General features: G+C 41.4%; 1 protein-coding gene and 1 pseudogene across 10 annotated transcripts in view; both read left to right on the top strand.

Annotated features, from left to right (window-relative positions):
* Window positions 1-318: 318 nt before the first annotated feature.
* On the top strand, window positions 319-437 carry LOC120584480 (uncharacterized; annotated as a pseudogene).
* An 8,939-nt stretch (window positions 438-9,376) lies between these two features.
* Window positions 9,377-21,343, top strand: part of GPR45 (G protein-coupled receptor 45) — an 83,158-nt gene continuing 71,191 nt past the window's right edge. For 2 of the 10 annotated variants that reach the window (XR_005648045.1, XR_005648044.1), the window contains exons 1-2: window positions 9,509-9,940; window positions 15,791-15,906. The gene's annotated coding sequence lies outside the window, so the exon portion shown is untranslated. The other 8 variants (XM_039840134.1, XM_039840135.1, XM_039840137.1 and 5 more) reach the window with 8 other exon arrangements.

The raw sequence follows: 21,343 nt of genomic DNA on the forward strand, positions 1-21,343 counted from the left end.
TACAAAGACTGGGAGAGGTATTGTGTTTTGTTTTCAGGGTTTGTTTTTGTTTTTGTTTTTTTTCGCTCCTAGCATTCAAGAAAATTTCTGTCAAAATACTAGCTAAATACAAACTAAGGAACAGACACTTTAGTGACCACATACAACGAGGAATATAGCCTTTGAAAATTAGTTGAGGAAAGTCACAAAACAAATTGGCTACTACAGCCTTCAATTAAAAAAAAAATTACTCTGAGAAGTGGGAAGAATCTGGTTTGCAGAGTTCCTACTTAAATTAGACACTTAAATGTCTAGTTTTCAACTAAAAAACCATCACAAGTCTATGGCCATGCCACCCTGAACAAACTTAATCCTGTCTGATCTTGTAAGCTAAGCAAGGTCGGGCCTGGTTAGTACTTGGATGGGAGACCACCTAGGAAGACCAGGTGCTGTAGGTGTAAAAAATAAAAAATAAAGGATTGTAAGCTGACAAGGTCCTTGCAATCTGTGAAGTCAACCAAGGATTGCCTCTCCTAAAAAAAAAAATTAAAAATAATTAAAAAAATAAAAAATAAAAAATAAACCATCACAAGACATACACAGAAACAGGAAAATAATGTCTACTCAAAGAAACAAAATAAATTGACAAAACCATTCCTAAAAATATCCAAACATCAAACTTACTAGAGAAAGATTTTAAAACAACAATCTTAAGTATGTTTAAAGAATTAAAAGAAAACGTGGACAAAGAAGAAATAAAATCAGAAAAATTATGTATGAACAAAATGAGAATATTAATAAGGATATATTTTTGAAAGAAGCCAAACAAATTCTAGAGCTGAAAGCTTAACAACTGAAATGAAGCTTTCACTAGAGGGATTCAATATCAGAGTCAGATAGACAGAAGAAAGAATTAGTGAACTTTAAGATAGGACAATAGAAATTATAAAGTCTGAGGGGCAGAAATGAGAAAAGATTTTAAAAACTGGATAGATCTAAAGGAATTTGTGAGACACCATCAAGTATACATACATACACATTATGGGAGCACAGAAAGAGAGAAGAGAGAGAAGTGGGTAGAAAGAATATTTGAAGAAATAATGCTCGAAAACTTTCCAAATTTGATGAAATACATGAATCTATAAATCTAAGAATTTTAATTAATCTCCAAGTAATATATATTCAAAAGACACACATTGAGATGCATCAAACTGTTGAAAGCCAAAGCACACTCCCCTGGGAGGATCTAAAGGACACTACTCCCACCAAAGTGTTAAGAAATGGGCCACCAGCACCACTGAAGAACTCTGTGGTGGTGTCCTCTGTGTGCTAAAGATAAGGGTGGGAGATACTGCAATAGAAGAGGTTCCCTGATCTTGAGTGGAACAATTGAGACCTGGACTCCTAGAGGCAGATGACACTGCATTCATATTCAGGGATGGTCCTGAAAGTCATTGGTGAAGGGCATTCTTCCTAGTGGACATAACTGCAGATAGTATCTCAGTCAGTCTACTTGTGTGGAAGGAGAGATCTGGATCTACATTGATTCATGAGCAATGACTCACAAAATATGTTACTGATAAGGAATTTAGAAAGAACAAAATGGGAGAACTGATGGCGAGCAGCTCTTAGTGAGAAGAATATGGTTAACCTCTTGGAATGGCCACAGAATGTATCATAATTCAAATTCCACATAAATCCTCACAAGAGACATTCGTCACAAGCAAGGGGCTCAACTATCAGGTGTACAAGATGACATGTCCTGTAGCTGTCAGCCAGCCCTTTCCCCACCACCCTAACAATTACCAAGTGGCCCTTGTGGCAGGAATGGGAGCTGTGCAGCAGAAATCTGTATCAAAATGATAAACTCATAAACTGGGTATGGATTTGCTTTCTCTGTCCACGGTGCTCTGCCAGACCCACAGACTTTGGGCTTAAAGAACTCCTTATTTGTAGCCATAATACACCTTACAGTATTGACTCCAAATAAGAGAAACATTTTATGATAACAGAAGTTCATGAAATGTGCTAGTTTTAATTCATGCCCCCTCACCACCTAGAAGCAGCCTTAATAGAATGGAAGAATGGCCTGTTGAAGGTTCAGTCATGGTTGCCGATGGAAAGCAACACCCTGAAAATAGCTGAATCCTACAGGATTCAGCACATGCTTCCAACCAATTGTCGATATTTGGTGCCTTCTCCCAGTAGCCAGATACATGAATCTAGAAACCAAAGGGTAGAGGTAGCAATGTCCTTGAGTCTACTATATGCAAAAACCCATTGGAGTACTTTTTGCTTCTCATCCTGTTATCTTGGAATTGGTGAGTTTGGAGGTCCTAGAGCCCAAGAGAGGATCATATCACCAGGGAACATAGCCATAACACTGTTAAATTAGAAGCTGAGACTGGCCCCAGGCCACTTGTGGCTCCTTGGGCTGCTGAACCAAAGGGCCTAGAATGGATTAAGCAGGGTGACTGATCTTAATTACCAGGGAAAAACTAGATTATTGCTATACAATGGGGGGTCAGGGAGGATTATGTGGTTCTCCCAAGGAATTCCTCAGAGCTGTAGTCTCTTAGTCTTGTTTTTCCGACCTTCTTGTCCACAGAAAAGTACAATAAAGTCAAGGCCACCAAGGCCTCCAATTTTTTAGGAATAAAAGTTTGGGTTACCATCATACAACCAAGAACCTCCTCCTCCGGCTGAAACACTGGAAGAGAAGAAAAGGGATACAGTGTGGGAGAATGGAGAGATCAGCTTAATAATGTCAATTTTGGCCTCATCACCAGCTATAGAAGAGAGTGAGTAGCAAATATGTTTCTGTGGATTGTTTTCTTTCTCCATCTTTCCCACAGCCTACATTACAGTATATGAAGAGCACTGTTAGGGCTAAAATTTCAGGTTTCATGCAGGCATGTGGCTGAACTGACATCACCCATGCTGTTATCTTATGAGATTTTACGTGTCACCTCTGTGGACACTATGAAGTTTTTTTTCCTGAACAAAAGATGAGAGAGTCTAGACTTATAAAGGACACTTTTCTTTGGTCCTCTTCACCTGCTCTCTGTCCTTCTCCACCCTGCTCTACGGCTAAGGGGTATCAGCCGGGTCCCTTGTGCTCTGGTTTCTGGATGGGATCAGCCAATGGCCGGCACCAGCAGGACATTGAATGTCGAGCTATGTATTCCCCCACGTCCCTCACTGCCAGTCACCCACTGGCAACTCCCTTCTGGCTGTTTTCTCCACAGATCTACTTCTCCAAGGTCTGGTGATCTCCCTCTCCCTTCGCTTTTCCAGCCCCGACAGTGGTAACGACTTCCCTCTACTGTTAGTCTCAGGACACTGCACTGCCCTCCGTTTCTTTCTCTAACCTGCATTCACACCTCTGTAAACACTTGTTCCTTTAAACTTGCCTCAATTACCCAATTTGAGGGTCTCTTCTGTTTCCTGAGACCTTCTAGATTTCTCCAAAGAAAAAAGTCATTGAAATTCTTTTTTAAATTGTGAAGTATGACTTACATGAAGATAAGTGTGCATAACATGTATATAACATTGAACATGTGGTTACAAATGTAACCCACGTTAATATCGCCCGAAACAAGAACTAGAACATGGCCAACATTCCAGAAGCCTACCGGACCTTATGTATTTTATCCCCATGAAATCCCTTCTTCCACTCAGAGGTTAATTTTTTATTGCTGTTGTAACAAATTACCACAAACTTAGTGGATTAAAACAATACAAGTTTTATTAGCTTACAGTTTGGATGATCAAAATCTAAAAATGAATTTCAGAGGCTAAAGCTGAGGTATTGGCAAGGCTGCATTCCTTCTAGAGGCTTTTCAGGTTTGGCAAAATAAAAATTTCCAAAAGCACACGAAAAAACTATCCACCGAGTCACCTTGGCAGGAGGGAAAATCATTTCCTTGCCTTTTATAGTTTCTAAAGGCTACCTGCACTCCTAGAATCATGACCCCACATCACCCCCACCTTATAAGAGGGAGGAAGGAGGGTCAGCGTCACATCCCTTTCTTTGACGCTGATCCTCCTTCCTCTCTCTTATAAGGACCCTGGTGATTACATGGGGCCTATCCGGCTAGTGCAGCATAATCTCCCCACCTCAAGATTCTTACTTGAATAACGTCTGCAAGCCCCTTTGCCACTATAACATAACATATTAACAAATTACAGGGATGAGGACATAGGCATCTTTAGTTGCCGATATTCTGTCTTCCACACCCACTTTCTGGACTTTTTCAGTGATTACTTTTTTGAATAAAGCTATTTTTAAAAATTAATTGCTTGGGCCTGTTTATCATTCTCTAGTGGTTTTTTAGTCAGTCCGCGGCTTGATCACTGGCCAGCCCAGAGCGAGCTGCTTTTGGCTCAGCCATAAGTTCTTGGCCATTTCAGTTTTGGTCAGGAAGCTGGAATGCCGTGGGACAAGACATGCATCACTTATCTGAACAAGGAATGGTTTCTGACCACTTTGTGTTACATGAACTTTTCTCTAGGACCATGACTCTGAGAGACACATTATTATCCCCATTTTATGGATGAAAGAATTGAGGCTCAAAGAGCTAAAGCAACTAGCTTCCAGTTGCTCAGCTAATGAATGGTAGAGCTGCAATTCAGCACTTTAGTCTGTGTGACACCAAAGCCCACCTTTCTACTCCCCTTGAAGAAAAGGCAATTCTCTTTATCAGTAGATAAAATGGAATTAGGTAGGACACTGTGTAGATGCAATCTCTCATTAATAGAGCAGGCCAAGAGTGGACAAAAATGTTTTGTGCTGTGAGCCGAATGTAGATATCCCTGAAGGATCAGTAGCTCTAATTTACATTTTCCTGAAATTTTCATTTGCTCATTTTATTGCCTAGCATCAGGTTTGGCAAAATAAAAATTTCCAAAAGCACACGGAAAAACTATCCACCGAGTCACCTTGGCAGATGCATGGCTCGTTTCATGTGAGTGGACAGTGTGCTGGGTTAAGGCTCCAGTAACAAAACACATACCAGCATCATTATTTAAAATAGGCAGTGACAAAAGCAGTAGCAAAGCTGGCATGCAGCAACAGGCAGTGTAAAATTTTAATTGTGAGCCACTTTCTGGGTCCGATTTTAAATGTCCTGTGGTTATAGTGAAAACAGCTTTCAAGGAAGATAGGCATTATGACCGGGTGAGGATTTAGAACTGTGTACGTGTTTGTTTAGGACACCCAAAAGCCGATGCTAGCCAAATCTCTTCTCCCCGACACTCATATGGCGTCATCATCAATAACAACATCAAATTATAGATCATCTGAGAAATGACTAAGTGCTTAGCACACAGAAAACATGAGCAGAAAAACAGAGTTAGTACCCCATTTTAATATCAATTCAGAACCCTTTCCTGACACCTGCTACATGCTGGCACAGTGCTAGGACTTGTGGGGATAGTAGGAGGGCACTGAAAAAGCAGCCAGCGACACACGCTTCGTGAGGTCCAGCACTGTCATACCAGACAGACCAGAGATTCCACTAGAACTCAGAATTGCCCATCAAGATGGGAGGCAATAGACCAGGCTCCTGGAGGCATGTGACTTCTAGAAAGTGGAGAGTGAATTAAATGAACAAAGGAAAAAGCAGCAAGAAGTTGAGGATGAAGAAATCATATAAAAACTATTATTTAAGGCACTGTTTTTCAAATTGTAGATTTGACCCATTTAGCAGGTTATGAGATCAATTTAGTGGATTTTATAAAATTAAATAGAACAGAATAGAAAATATCAGAGTGCATTGCATGTTGTATGGGCGAATATTATTCAATGAAACTTTTATAGAGGTTTTTATAGAAGTAGACATTGTGTGTACTAGGTCACAAGAGGAAATGTGTTTCTTACTGTGGGTCACAGTTTAAAAAAAATTATAAAGCTCAGATTTAAAGGAAGCCGTTGTGAACTCATTATAAAACTGTAAAACCTATTAATCAAATCCATTACACACATCTACTTTTCTTGAAACAAGTCCACGAGCCTTTTCTCCTGTGTTGTGGCCCCAGCGCATGATCACGTGTGCAATTATGGTGTGCTCATCATGCTCTAAGTGCTTCACATGTATTTACAATTCACAACCTGCTGGTGAAGCAGGTACTGTTATTCTTCTTATTTTATAGATGAGGATGCTGGGCACAGAGACAATAACTTCCCCAGGGCCATGCAACTAGGACAGGCAGAGTACAGCCTGGAATTCAGTGAGCCCTACCGATCTTGTTCAGTTTATGTCCCACTGATCTCTGCTAAGACTAAACTTTTAAAGGCAAATTCTGTCTCACTGTATCTGGCCTATTTTTGTCTATTGTTTGATATTTTTGTTATCTTTGGCTACACAACAATGACTAAAACTGCGGCACTAAACTATTTTATTATGTTCACAGATTTTGGGAGTCAGGAATTTGGACAGGGCAATGGAGGATGACTAGTTTCTTCTCCACGATGTCTGAAGTCCCAGCTGGAAAGACGAACAGCTAGAGGTAACTCAAAGACCTGACGCTGGAATCATGCGGTGCTGGGGCTTAGAAGCCTCGAAGGCTGGGACTGTTGACATGAGCACCTGTCCACGTGGCCTGAGTCTCTCCCAGCTCAGTGGCTGGGTTTCAGTGGGCATATCCCAAGAGTGAGCATTGGAAGTAAGTGTTCCAAAGGAGCCAGATGGAAGCTGCATACCTTGTATGATCAAGCCCCAGGAGACCGGACATTACCCTTCTGCCATTCTCTGTTGGCTGAAGCAGTCCTAAACCCATCCCAATTCAAGAGAAGGGGACATAGACCCCACCTCTTGATGTTTTAAAATCATTCCATATGAGGTTCTCAATTTTCTTGGTTTCCAACTAGTGTGTGAAAGCTTCCTTATCTTGTCAGGACAACTAGATTTCCCTTGATTGAAGGAGTAAATGGCTCACATTCCTTGTGATGCATAGGGCACTTTGTGGTTAATAATCTTCTGCTCATTATAATGATCTGTAGTTTCTATAGCAGTAAATGGGCTGGAACCACAGATATATTTACTGCCTTAATTTAGTTGCTAGCATTAGGCTTATTTTAAAGTATTTTCTCTCCATTTGGACTGAATGTCTTTTATCTCAGCTTATCTTCAAAGTCAGTAAGTTCAGCATCATTCAACAGCTGGAAGCCCAGATATTATATGTCTCCCATTCTATTAATCTTCTGTAAGTTGATCTTTATAGCCATGGAATCCATTCATCACCGCAAGCTGTCCTTCCACATTTGTATGTTCTTCCATTTAGCTAACCTAAACTCTATATCTTTATCATGACTAAAGTTCTTTGTCATGTTAATATTTTATAGAGTTCTTTCTTAGAATTGGCACAGAGTGTCAGGTTGGCCACAGAGAACAAATGGTTGCTAATAATGTTCTTTGTTTTGCTTTATCTTAAACCCAGGACTCTTTGGTAAATGTATTCACAAGAAGATTCATGAGGTCGGAGTATCGCAGAATATTCCATGTCCTGTGAGGAGGCCTCTAGTTTGGCAGTTCCCCCCATAGTAGAATGAGGCACTCTATTTTATGTATTCATCTCATTCTACAAAAGCTTTAGTCTTGACTTTATTCATCTACATCATCCCTAATTGATATAGGTAGAGTACATCACTCAGTCTAAAAAAAAAAAACAAAACAAAACAATAAAATCCATATTGTGAGATAGGAAAGGAAAAGAGAGGGTTGTGAGGAAAGATGCTCTTCTGGGGTACAAAGGAGAATCCACCTCCAGCCTGAGCTCGCATATGTCTTCAATATAGAGCTTCCTCCTGGGCAAAGCAGGCCTGCTCTCTAGCTTGGCTCTCTCGCTGTGCTCAGGCCCCAGAACTCCTAGCAAACAAGAGGGAAAGCCAGCAGCTCTCATGGTGGGGCCTGAATCCTCTGGATCCCATCCATGGGGGCTCCAAGGGACTTCAAGGGCCACCTCAGTCCAGCCCTATAGTTTGTGAACTGTACTTGGGTTCAGACAGCCTGTGAGAATTAGACCGGAACCCTCGGAATTTAAATCCAAATTCCGTGTATGCATTTTTTTCTGGAAGGATAGGCATCAATTAAAATTTTGAAGAGGTCTGGAACTCAGTGAGGCATGTCTGGCCCTTGGTGGATCATGTTCTTTAATTCATGCTCCATCAGCTACTGTAGGCCAGCAACAATTTGGCACAACTCTGTCTACCACCAGCTGTAGGCAAAAGTAGAGCCCTCGACAAAAGTAAACAGCATGGGTTAAAACACTAAGCACAGCCCTGGCCAATAATAACTGCTCAAGGAATAGCCATCATAAATCATAGTCAGCTGACATTAAGAAATTATTCGTGATTTCGTAAGGTAGAATAATATTATTGCAATTATGTTTTCTAAAAGTTAGCTTCTGTGATAGGAAGGGAGAGTAGAAAGAAGAATGGAGTGCAGCCACTATGGAAAACAGTATGCAGTTTCCTTTAAACATTTAGAATGTAATACCATATAACCCACCAATTCCTCTTCTGGGCATTTACCTGAAAAACATAAAAACACTTATTTGTAAAGATATATGCACCCCCTCTGTTCATTGCAATATTATCTACAATAGCCAAGACATGGAAACAACCCAAATGTCCATCTGCAGATGAATGGATAAAGAAGATGTGGAATACTACACAACTATAAAAAAGGTGAAATATTGCCATTTGTGGCAACATGGATGGATCTTGAGGGTATTATGGTAAGTGAAACAAGACAGATGGAAACAGACACAGATCATATGATTTCACTCCTATGTAGAATTTAAAACAAAAAAGTAACAAAGGAACTAACAAAACAAACACAAACTCATAGACACAGACAACAGAATGTTGGTTACCAGAGGGGGAGGGATAAGTGAGTAAAGGGGGTCAAATATATGGTGACGGAGGGAGACTGCACTTAGGGTGGTGAGCACGCAAGAGCGTACACAGATTTCAAGTTATAATGTACCCCTGAAATTCATGTAATGTCATTAATCAATGTTTCTTCAATAAGTTTAATAAAGACAGAAGAAAGAAAGGTGTTGACAATTAAGCTGGAGCTGAGCACTTGCAGGTTCACTATACTATTCTCTTTACTTTTGATTTTTTTAAATTCCATAATACAAAAGTTTTAAAAATAAAAACAAATCAGAGCGACTGTTCATAACAAGATGCAAACTACGGAACCAAGCAGAAGTGTTAATTCTCCCAGGAAAGGCAGCCTGTTGGGCTCCCCGCGGGCCTTGCGGGGTAGCAGGGCTCGTTCCCACCTCCAGCCTTGACCTGCCCCTGCTAGGAAGGAAACAAACGAGATGTGGACCTCTCTCCAAGGGCTCCCACCCCGCATTTTCCTCCCTGCTTCCTCTCACTAGCCCAGCGCCTGGGCACTTAACCTTCTCAGGGGCAGTTCCGCTCTTCCTAAAACGCTTGGACCGTCAGGAAGAGAGGCGAGCCGGGACGGAAAGGAAGTAGGTGGGAGTGCCTCCAGAGTTGTCCAGGTGAGGCATAGTCTGGCGTTTTCCTGAGATTGCTCGGGGACGCGGGGGTGGATGGAGAGGATCGCGGTTAGGAAGAAGAAAGGAACACACACGCGTCTCCCTTCTTCCTTCCCTTCCTCTTCCTCTCACCCCGCCCCGCCGAGGGGAGGTACCCTGCTCCCGCGGGGAAGGTTTTCGGGCTGAGGACGCGGGAAGCCAGAGCCCTGGAGGCTGGCGGGCCGGGGGTGGTGACTTGGGTCTGGGCCGCGGCAGCTGGGTGGCCTGCGCCGCAGCGGCCCCACCCCCGGTCCCCTCCCCCTCCTCTCCCTCCTCTCGATCTCCCCACCCCCGCCCCCCATCCTCCTCCGGGTCCCTGGCAGCCGCGGCTCCAGGAGCAGCCGGCAGCGCAGCGGCCGCGTAGCCTTTGTCTCGGGGCCGCGGGGCGGCGGGGCCCAGCGCAGGCGTAAGTGACCGGCGGCCGGACCGCCGGGGGCTCGGCGGGTAGCGGGCGGAGGGTCGGGGCGCTCCCTGCGGGGGATGCTGGGCCCCAAGTCGTCCCGCCGCGGGCGGCCCGGGGAGGGCGAGGGGGCTAGGCGGTGCCGGCGCGGGGAGCGCGAAGGTGCCACCGAGGAGAGGGGCGGTCGCGGAGTGGGCGCGGGCGGCGGAGCGGAGCGGGTAGCGCCGGGCTGCAGGGCTCGGGCAGGGGTGCCCGCTCGCAGGGCGCCACAGCCTTGCTCCCGCGGACGTGCGCGTTGGGTGCAAATCCTGTCCGCTGTGTTTCTCCGGGTAGAGGCCACGCGGGGACCGAGGAGGCAGAGAGGACAGGCGGTGATGGAGAAACCGGAGAGGAACCGGCCGGCGTCACCATCATCACCACCGTCACCATCACCATCACTGACCGTCACCCATTCTGCTCCCCCCACCTCTCCTCCCCTCTCTTTTTCCCGGGCCACGCCAACTTTATCAGATTATTATTTTTTTTTCACGGGTAACGCTTTGAAAAAGCGACAGAGTCCTTCACATTAGGAATTAGTACATCCGCTGTGGGACATTCTGTCATCTTTCAGTTGCCATTTACCTCAGTTTTCACATCAGAGAAAGGGGCACAGTGATGCTTCATTCCTCACAGTCAGACTGAGATGGCTGGGATGCTTTTGGTTTTGCAATCCTGGCACTGAAAGGGTTTTATATAGTTAAAAAAATTTTTTTCTCCCTTGGTGGTGATGATGATGATGATGATGATGATGATGATGATGATAATACAATAATGTCTTCACTAAATTATAGTCAAGAGTTTTACAGTTTTCTCTCCTTTGATTTTTGAGTGTCAAAATACCAGTAGTGGATAGAGACTTAAGGAACATGAAACGTTGACTAAAATCATACCAAGAGCAGAAGCAAAACAGATATGTTTGTAGAAAATCACCAGAGGGCAACAGGCAGTGACTCTCCTCTGAAGTGTGATAAGTGCCCTTTTGGTGGTTAATGGCTCTAGATCTCATTAGTTTGGGTGTTTATAGTGTCCCCCGGGTGTTTTTCAACCAACTTGAAGAATGTTTTAATTGCTGTGTTTCAAAACTGGCATTTACCTGGTCCTGGGGACTCTTGGGAGCACACACTTCAACAGAAGTGGTAGGACTGTCTGGAAGCCCAGAGAGCACAGGGACCTTCTCCCTATGAAAAGTAACTTACAGAAAACAAGCTCCCAAGCCCTCTGCCTTTGTGCCTACTGGGTAGAAAAGGAATCTTCAACCTCTGTGCTTTATGTTCTAATTGAAGAACGACGACTAGATACTCCTAAATCTCTTGACATGCTTGGAAAATTTTCTTCCCCCAAAGTCAGGATAGCAAGACTCCCTTTTAATAGGGCAGTGAAGGAGTCCCTCGTCCGGTATAGGTCACCCTTTGTCCTAGTCCTACATTCAAGAAGGAAAGTGATGATATTAACAATAATGTGAATCCAGATGGACAGCAGTTGTCATTACCGTAGTTTACAATACCTCAAACATTGACATATAACTACATTATTCACTTGGACCTCTCTAAGTTGTAAAATGATGTTTTTAAATAGTACATGTGATTCTGTAGAGAATGACTTTGAAATAATTTTTTTCCCTAAGATATTTCAGGGCTTCAAATTTAACTAAGGCGGAGTCTATCTAAAACAATCACATTTTCAGAACAAAGCCTTAAAGAATTACTCCACCACGTTTGTAATTCTGGATCTTTGGGAAATATTTAGCATCTTAAGGAACTTTGATGCCTTTGGTTGATATGGAATTCTATTGTTATATCCCAGATGAATTGTTTTAGCCCATATGAATATTTATATCCCTATATTAATCATACTATAATTTTAAAATAATTCATTTTATATTGAGGATTGATTTACATACATAAAATTCACAGCTCTCCAGTATACAGCTTGATGAATTTTTACCTGTGTATACCTCCATATAACCTCCACCCAGAACAAGATACAGAATATGGCCCTGCCCACACAAAGCCACTGCTCTGACTGCTGTCAACATAGAAAAATAATTTCTTTTAAATTTCCCCCCATTAAATCCAGTTGACCTGTTTCTTTAGCAGATATAACTTAGTCCAGTCCCTGGGCCCAGCACTGTGTAGATGTAAGCCTCCCCCATGGAGAGGCAAATTAGGCAGATAATTAAACAAATAGGTAATACCAGATGTGCAGATACAGAGGGTTATAGGAATGCAAGGCAGGCTGTACCCCAACTTTGGGGGTTGTTTTGTTTTGTTTGAGGGGAAAAAGAAAGACTTCTTGGAGGATGTGAATTTTAAGTTGGGAATTGAAAAATGAGTAGAAGGTAGTCAGCTAAAACATGTAATAAGAGGAACTAAAGAGTATTCCAGGTGGAGGAAGGTCATGAGTCACAGCTTAGAAATAAGAGCATGGAGGGTTCGATGAACAAAATTAACTTGGGGTAACTGGAGTACAGGGCAGGTGCAGAAGAGTGTGCAGTATAGCTGGAGAGGTAGTAAGGACCCGATGGGAAAGACTGAAGCTGGGGCTTTGCTCTGAGGGCAAGGAGAATCCGTGGCGGGTCTTCAGTGGTGGGTATGGCAGGCTGAGATCTGGTTTTGCAGCCCCAACAGCTGTGTGGTGGGGAGATTATAGAAGGGACTGGGTGGATGGCAGCCACGGCATCCGGCTGAGAGGCCGGGTGGTCTAGACTAGGCACTAGCAATGATAATGGGGGAAATGGATGGACAGGAAAAAGATTTAGAAGGTAAAATCAACACAACTTGGTGTTTGACAGGTGCAGATTCAAGAATGATCCTTAGGTTTTCTTAGATCTTACAAAAACAGATGGAAGATGGCGCCATGAGCAATAATGGGAGAAGAATCTAGTTTATGTAATATCCTTCTTTGATATATTTCTTTCCAAATACATTTAATTCCAGTTACCAGTTCGCTTGTGGGACATTTAGGTAGAAATATCAACTAGGAAGCTGTAACAAATATTTACTGAGCACATTCTAAGGGCCAGGCATGCTGTGGTCACTTGGGGTGCAACTGTGAGCAAGACAGTGAGTGGTGCCCTTGTGAAGCTCCTGGTTTACCAGGCTGGAGCTGCAGCCTGGGGCTACCAGATACCAGCAGTGATGAAAGCCTTCAGAGTGAAAGAGGTTGCTCAGTAAGGTATCAGGGAAGCAGCCAAAGCCTCAGCTCAAACCCCAAGGAACATTAGGGACACTAAAATCGAGAAGAGGAGAGATCGCAGGGAAAGCAAGAGAAGTGTGGTATTCAAAAGTCTGGGGAGTGGTCCCCAGTGTCACATGCAGCTGAGAAGATGTGTAAGATGAGGACAATAGATGGTCTATTGCGGCGCTTCTCCAAGTGGGGTCCCCAGACCAGCAGCAGTGGCCCCAAGAATTGAGAAATGCAAATTCTTGGGCTCCACCCCAGAACTACTGAATCTGCACCTGAAATCCAGAGTGGGACCCAGCAGCCTGTTTTAACCCACCTCCCAAGTGATTTGATGCAAACTAAAGTTGGAGAGCCCCTGCTCCAATGCATAAAATGATAAAGAAGTCATTGGTAACTGGGAAACTTGGCAAAAGTAATTTCATTGGGGTTACATCCTGTTCAGGCAAATTTTTAAAAATTTTAAGAGAATCCAGTGTTGTTTCTGATGTTGTTATAAAGACTGTTGTTAAGTTACTTAGAATATGACTTAAGGAACTTAGAGACCGTATCAGTAATTCCTATAAAATCAGTAACAACAATAAAAGAATGTATACTCCAACAGCAATAAAAATAACAACAACAACAAAAATTAAGAGGAATGTTAAAGATTTGTTTTATATTTTATATAGAAGTTTCAAATGTTTTATTTTCTTCTGCATGTTTGAGATTTTTCCTTTCTTTTATATATGAATTGATAATTCATATTTTGTTTCATGCTGTTCTGTATGATTTTTGGAGTTTTATTTTTCTCTATTTTGAAATACATCCCTTTTGGGGAGGTCTCAATATCTTGGGCCACCTGCATCATTGATAATTGATTCTCTGCCCTCAATCCTGACATTGAGGAATTAAAATACCCGAATAGAGTGCCATCATGAAGACAAGTGGATCTCAACTCTGAATGGCAGCCTGAAAAAACACCTAGATGCTTAAATTAGCTCTTCCAGAAATTTCCAAGACACTATCAGGAATATATTTCTAATTATTTGAACCATTACTCAAGTGAAGTAACTGGAAGTGTACTCTTTTCATCTACAGTGATCCAACAACATAATCATAATTATTGTACTTGTAATGTACTTACGAAGGAGAGGACTCTTATTAACTAGGTCTTTTCCTGATTCTTTTGTTGTCAGGCTCCCAGGTATTTTATTTCATTTGACAGGAGGAATTAGAGCAAACTACTGTGTTTTGCTATCATCAGGGAAAATCTATGGTAGATCTTCAAATGAGAAGTAACTGATGCAGGTATTAATCTTACTGCCATTCCTGTTCAAAATGAATACTTATCTTTTTATAAGAATAAAAACTGGTGGGTAGTTCTCGTGACAGGCACAAAGAAGATTCTCAAGTGTTGAGTGGATGGATGGATGGATGAATAAATGAATGGATGGATGGATGGATGGATGGATGGATGGATGGATGGATGGATGGATGGATGGATAGACAGATGGTTAAATGGATGGATAGGTAGAAAAGTGAATAGATAGAAGGTAGCACAAGAGAGTCATCCTGCCTAGAGAGGAAAAAGCAGTCTTTTTAAAAATAGTGCTCCCCCTGAGGAGGTACCGTGAAATGAACTGAAGACTTAGAGATTGTAGCGATGCTGCCCCTTATTTCTAATGTGATCTTGTACAAATCCTCTAATATCTCTGAGCAACTTGTGAAAGGATGGTATCAGCTGCCCCATGTGCTGCCATGTTTGTGGTCAAGACCAGATAGTATAATGAACATGAATGAGTTGTTAAAACTGTAAAAAGTGCTACAGGAATGTTAAGTAATTCTTATATGTGGTTAGATAATGGGACATAGTTTGATATGTTAGGACTGTACTTTTGCCCAGCACCTTTGGGGATATCTAAGCCATTCCCTGTGCCAGCCCACACCAGGTTTTGGCAGGCTCCTTTAGTTTCATCTGGATTCGGTGACGCAATGATCTTTGGCTTAATACAGTATTTCCTCACATATAGGAGGCATCATGGAAGCACATGTTATCAATGTGTCAAACCTGTGATTTATCAATTAAAACAAAAAGAAAACATATGGAAATAAAGTTAACTTAAATGTGATGTAAGAGGAAATATTAGATAAATTATAACACAGGTGAGATTCAGCTATTCATGGCCAAAATTGTGAGGGCAGTGGGCACGTAGATGGGGACACCCTTATCGATTGGAGAATGGGGTGCATAAAGTTATCTGAAGTTACTGCCTGTTAAGAATAGGTCATGAGCTATTTTTCTTTCCAAGCCAAGGGCAGTCCAGTGACACACTGAGCTATTTCTCTGGCCCCACTATTGGTGGTAACAGTCCTTTGAGATAGGCCAAATTGTCTCTTTGTTGTTTACAAAGTGCTCTCACAAACATTTTTGTGCACACGGATTCTATCTAATGGGTATTGCTATTTCCACTTTTGCAAATGAGGAGGAGAAGCATTCCTTATTGAGATCACAGAGAGCCAAGACTCCAACTCAGGCGTTCTGAGGAGTTTAATTTTCTTTCCACCTGAGAAATTCTCAGTAATGGAGCTCCCAGCAAAGCATGTGTCAGATCTCAGATGTGTTGAGCTGTTGACCTTCTTTTGATTCTTTTGAAGAATCATCAAATGGATGCAAATGGCATGTGATGAACACAACACCCAGAGGAAGAGGTGCTCCCTGCCTTTGCTACAGATTCTGGCGTAAATGTGGAAGCCTCCTACTTAAGCTCAAGGTGAATGCTTACAGGTCTGGTGTGAGCTCTGGCTGTACTAGCACACCCCGTGAGCCTCTAGCTGTGGGGGATACCCTTGTATTGGATATTTGTGGGGGACACCCTTGTATCGGGGCAGGCATTCAAACTGTAAAAACAGTGAGATTTGTAGCAAAGCACTACTGGACACTTGTGAACTCTCGGAAATGTAGTTTTCAGTCAGTTCTTGTAAAACTGGCTCTTTGAGCCAATTCACAAGAAGAAAATAGATGCCTTTTTTCACAATTAATTTATTCATTCATTTTACAAGTATTTTTGGAATATCTACTACATGCAAGAAGTCATAGAAATAAGGAAGTTTTTTCCCCAATTATCTTTTTTTACCCACTTAACCTTTTACCAAAAAAAGAACTGAGATAGAAATTATCAAAAGTCAAAAGGATTTTCAAAATTGTAGCAATACTGTTGAGAACATCCTTTTGACTTTCATGTTAATTATTGGCCTCAGACACTCAACTCTGCTTCAGAACTGCTTAGAAGCTCCTGGGACTCTGCTGAGAGCCCTTCGCTGATGTCATCGAAACCTTCGTGAAACATGATGTTTGGATGGTGACAAATTCGTTGTGTATTGTCTGAAACAGAAGGCTTTGTGTTTGCTAGTCAAACCAGGTCTCGACACTTCTGCAGGAAACTCTCAAATCAGGGTGAACGGGTCAAGGAAAGTTCACAGAACTTGGGAACAGGCAGCCTGAGTTTGGGGATAATCATATTCTTGAGTGGAAAGGGTATAGGTTTTAGGATCATTCGGGTCTATGAAACCTGGCAAGGCCACTTAATACTTGGTGACAGTCATTTTCCTTTCTGTGCCTCAGTCTCCTTATTTGTAAGATAGAGGTTATAGATAGAGGTTATAATAGACTCTTGTAAGGATATGGTAGGGATCCACTAACACTTAAACTGAAGGCTTCCAGTGCACCAGGCACCATGCTAAACATTTCTCCTGCATCAACTCTCTGAATCTTTACAATACCCTATGAGGGAAGCGCCATTACTAGCACCATTTTACAGACAAGAGAACTAAGTAGATAAGGCACAGTCACATGTCGGGAACAGAGTAGGCCTTTAGTACATAGAGCGTGTGTTAATCCAGTCTTTTCTATTCTCTTGCTATTCTGTTCTATTCTATTCTGACTGTGTGCCAGCCTCATTGGGCTTCACTTTCCTCACAAGTCAATGAAGATAATGGTACCTGCCCTACCAGTAGGTATTCGGCTTGTGGGGATGTTCAAATAAAACTTTGAGAAGGCGCTTTGTGATGGGAAAGTGCTCCAGAGATGCGCATGGCCATAGTACATCATGGTGGGACCACTGATGGCACCCACCTCCCTCACTGGGCTGCATGCAGTGAGCCCCTCCTCTGATGGCCTTAACAAGAAGGCAGAAGTGCCCACGCAAAGGGGTCTCACATGTTTATGTTCCTGTTTTCAGCTACTATCTCAACATCCTCTTAATCTCATCTTGAAATCTGACTTTGAATGACTGTGTTAAGACATTTGAACCCCGGCTGCATTTTGAAGCTGCGGGAAGGTTAATACTAGAGCAAGAAAGAACTTTACCTTTGATAAGAAATTTGTTTCTCAGTGGTGTCCGTATCTCTCTGTAATGTAATGGCATGGATCCTACTTCTGTAGAGAATGTCTCCAACTGCACTGTTGCTTCTTGCCAAGTGGCCACCTGTGCCCACTGGTGATAGGCATTGCTCTTCCAGAGTGGGGCATGTTCCCATCACAGGTAGAATCGGGTTCTGCACATCTATCTCACTTAGGTTGGGTTTAGCTCCTGACTGTGGCAAGGGTGCATGTTTAGCTGGGTGGTTCCTGGACAAAATAAGGAGGAGAAAGACCCCTGGCCAGTCACTGGGGGTTAGTGGAAGACATGAGCCACTCCTTTTCCTCAGTGGCATTGGCCTCTCCTTTTCTATGGGAAGGAGGAGTGTAGAGCGAGGGCATGTGGGGACCACTTTGGCAGTGATCGTGTATATTTGATACGTTACAGGAGGGGACCTGTGTAGATCTGAAAGTGGTCACACGTCTGCAGACTGGAGTCTGTTTCCTGGTTGTTTCATGAGGGCTCGGCTTATTTTCTTAGGAAACCCTTGTGCCTTCATTACAAAAAGCATTGACTCTGCTTGCATTTCTCACATGTAGTGCGGGACTAAGAAATGTAAACATTCTTATATTGCTGTTGACGTTCAATGGCCATGACTTTAGGAGTCCACAGGCCATGAAAGGACAGGCAACTGTGTAAGTCACAAAAACATTGTTTTCTTCTTCAGCAGGCTTTGTTAACAAAGTCTACTTGCCATATGGAAAGCTTTCTAGAATGTTCAGCCTTATGTAGTTTCCCAGAGACAACAGGTAGGTTGAAAAGAATATTAACAGGAGAGAGGAACTTGGATTTTAGTTCTGATGCCACCTCTGTCTAAGCATCTGACATTTGCAGGTCATTTAACCCCTCTGAATCTGTTTCCTCTTTTGTAAATGGGAATGTAGGGGACATAATTGTCAGGATTCCTCCCAACTCTGCAATGCCAAGATTCCATAGTTCTATTCTTTCACTTGCCTTTTCCCATCCTGTTCTCTTACATCTTGAACCCAATGTCCATTAACTATATACTGTTACTGTAATTACCCAATCATTGAACACCACATGATGGAGTATAGTCAGTGCTATTTATGTTAAACAGTTGCATTATTTTGGAGGGAGGGTGGGAGAGAGCTCTATGCACGAAGCTGTACTTACAGTAATGCAGTACATTAGATTATAGCTCTCTTTTGCCCTATTTTATTGATGATCATAGCCCAGGAAATCCAAGCCAAGATTTTGATTTTCATGTTCTCATTACCCATATTCCACACATCCAACAGGAGGCCAGCTCTCCCGAATGAGAACTATTGGACCGAAGTTGTGAATCTCAGCTTAGGAAGGATAAGTGAGTGGGCTGCCTCAACCCCACACAGCACTCACCAGTGAGAAGCACTTTCTGGTGCTGGCCTGGCCTCCAGTCCTCTGCATCTTTGGCTCAAGGATCCCTGAGACGGCACTCCTAAAACTTTAGGTGTGTGTCACTAGGAGGTGCCACCCTGTGTCAAGGGTACAAAACGGAAGGAAGCATCTTTCTAGAGTACATGTTTTTCCTAAATATTTTTTCGGAAGAAATATTAACCAGATATTAAAACAAACTCAACTTTATCATGGAATAGAAGGTAAAACTTGCATGAATATTTAATAAGAAATAGAAGGCTTAAAAGGAATTTAAAGCAAATAGAGACTAATTTGGGGTGTTTCCCCAGGCATCCCAAATGTTCTTCTAATATTCAGGGCACTTAGGTGGAAAACATTGAAAACTAATTGAAAAATAATTGTTGACATTAGTTTAGTGCCAAGCATTTTTTAATACCATGTAACACTTAAATGTCACCAAACATCTAGTCACTATTCAAATTTCCTCAATTGCCTCATCAGTGTCTTTTTAATTTGATTTCTTTGAGTCAAATAAGACTCACACATTGCATTTTTTAATTATATGTATATGTACGTATGTATATATGTGTGTATGTAATGTATATAGAAGTTTAGTTCTATATCCCAACCTTCTTGTCTTTACCACTTTTCTATTCTTATTTCTGTCACTCCAACCCCCTCCCCTCTGGCAACCATCAGCTTGTTTTCTATGTCTATGGGTCTGTTTCTGTTTTGTTTTGTTTATTCATTTGTTTTGTTTATTTAGATTCCACATATAAATAAGGTCATGTGGTATTTGTCTTTCTCCGTCTGACTATTTCACCTAGCATAATACCCTCTAGGTCCATCCATGTTGTTGCATATGAGAAGATTTCATTCTTTTTTATTGCTGAATAATATATCATTGTATATGTACTCTCTTCTTTATCAATTTATCTATTGATGCACACTTAGGTTACTCCCACGTTTCGGCTATTTTAAATAATGCTGCAATGAACATAGGGATGCATATATCTTTTTGAATTAGTGTTTATGTTTTCTTTGAATACCTAGAAGTGGAATTGCTAGATCATATCACAGCTCCATTTTTTATTTTTTGAGGAAACTTCATACTATTTTCCATAGTGGCTGCACCAATTTACAATCCCACCAACAGGGCGCAAGGGTTTCCTCTTCTCCACATCTTCACCAACACTTGGTATTTGTTGATTTATTGATAATAGCTATTCTGACAGGCGTGAGGTGATATCTCATTTCTCTCATGATTAGTGATGTTGAGCATCTTTTCATATGTTTGTTAGCCATCTGTGTGGCCTCAATGGAGAAATGTCTGTTGAGTTCCTCTGCCTATTTTTTAATTAGATTGTTTGTTTTTGTTTTGTTTTGTTTTGTTTTAGTATTGTATGAGTTTCTTATATATTTTTGATATTAACTCCTTATCAAATGTATCATTTACAAAAATCTTCTTCCATTCAGAAGGTTGTCTTTTTGTTTTGTTCATGGTTTCCTTCACTATGCAAAAACTTTTCAGTTTGATGTAGTTCCATTTGTTTATTTTTTCTTTTATTGACCTTGTCCGAAGAGACATATCCAAAAAGATATTGCTGAGAGCCATGTCAAAGAGTTTAATGCATATGTTTTCTTCTAGTTTTGTGATTTCTGAACTTACATTTAAGTTCTTAATCTGTTTTGTGCATATAGTGTAAAAAAAGTGGTCCCAATTATTTTTACTTAATGTATCTGTCCAGTTTTTCCAACACCACTTATTGAAGAGACTGTCTTTACTCCATTGTATATACTCGCCTCCTTTTTCGTAGATTGACTGTATAAGTGAGAATTTATTTCTGGTCTTTCTATTCTATTCCACTGATTTATATATCTGTTTTTATGCCAGTATCATATTGTTTTGATTATTGTCTCTTTATAGTATAGTTTGATATTAAGGTAGCTCCCACTATCTTCTTTCTCAAGATTTCTTTGACTATTTGGAGTCTTTTGTGGTTCCCTGTAAATTTTAGGATTAGTAGCTATAATTAAAAGAATGTCATTGGAATTTTGATAGGAACTGAATTAAATCTGTAGGTTGTTTTAGGTAGGAAAGACCAATATTAATCCTCCTAATCCATGAGCAAAGTATATCCTTCCATTTATTTGTAACTTTTTCAATTTTTTTCTTCAATGTCTTATAGTTTTCAGAGTACAGGTCTTTAACCTCTTTGGTCAAAATTATTCCTACATATTTTATGCTTTTTGATGAAGTCATAAATGGAATTTTTCTTAATTTTTCTGATTATTTGTTGTTGGTATATAAAAAGGCAGCAGATTTCTGTATACTGATTCTGTATCCTAAAACTTTACTAAATTCATTCATTAGTTCTTATAATTTTTGGTGGAGACTTTACAATTCATCTTCAAATAATGAGAGATTTACTTC

Source organism: Pteropus medius, unplaced genomic scaffold, assembly GCF_902729225.1.
Source record: "Pteropus medius unplaced genomic scaffold, Ma_sr-lr_union100, whole genome shotgun sequence".
Classification (NCBI taxonomy): domain Eukaryota; kingdom Metazoa; phylum Chordata; class Mammalia; order Chiroptera; family Pteropodidae; genus Pteropus; species Pteropus medius.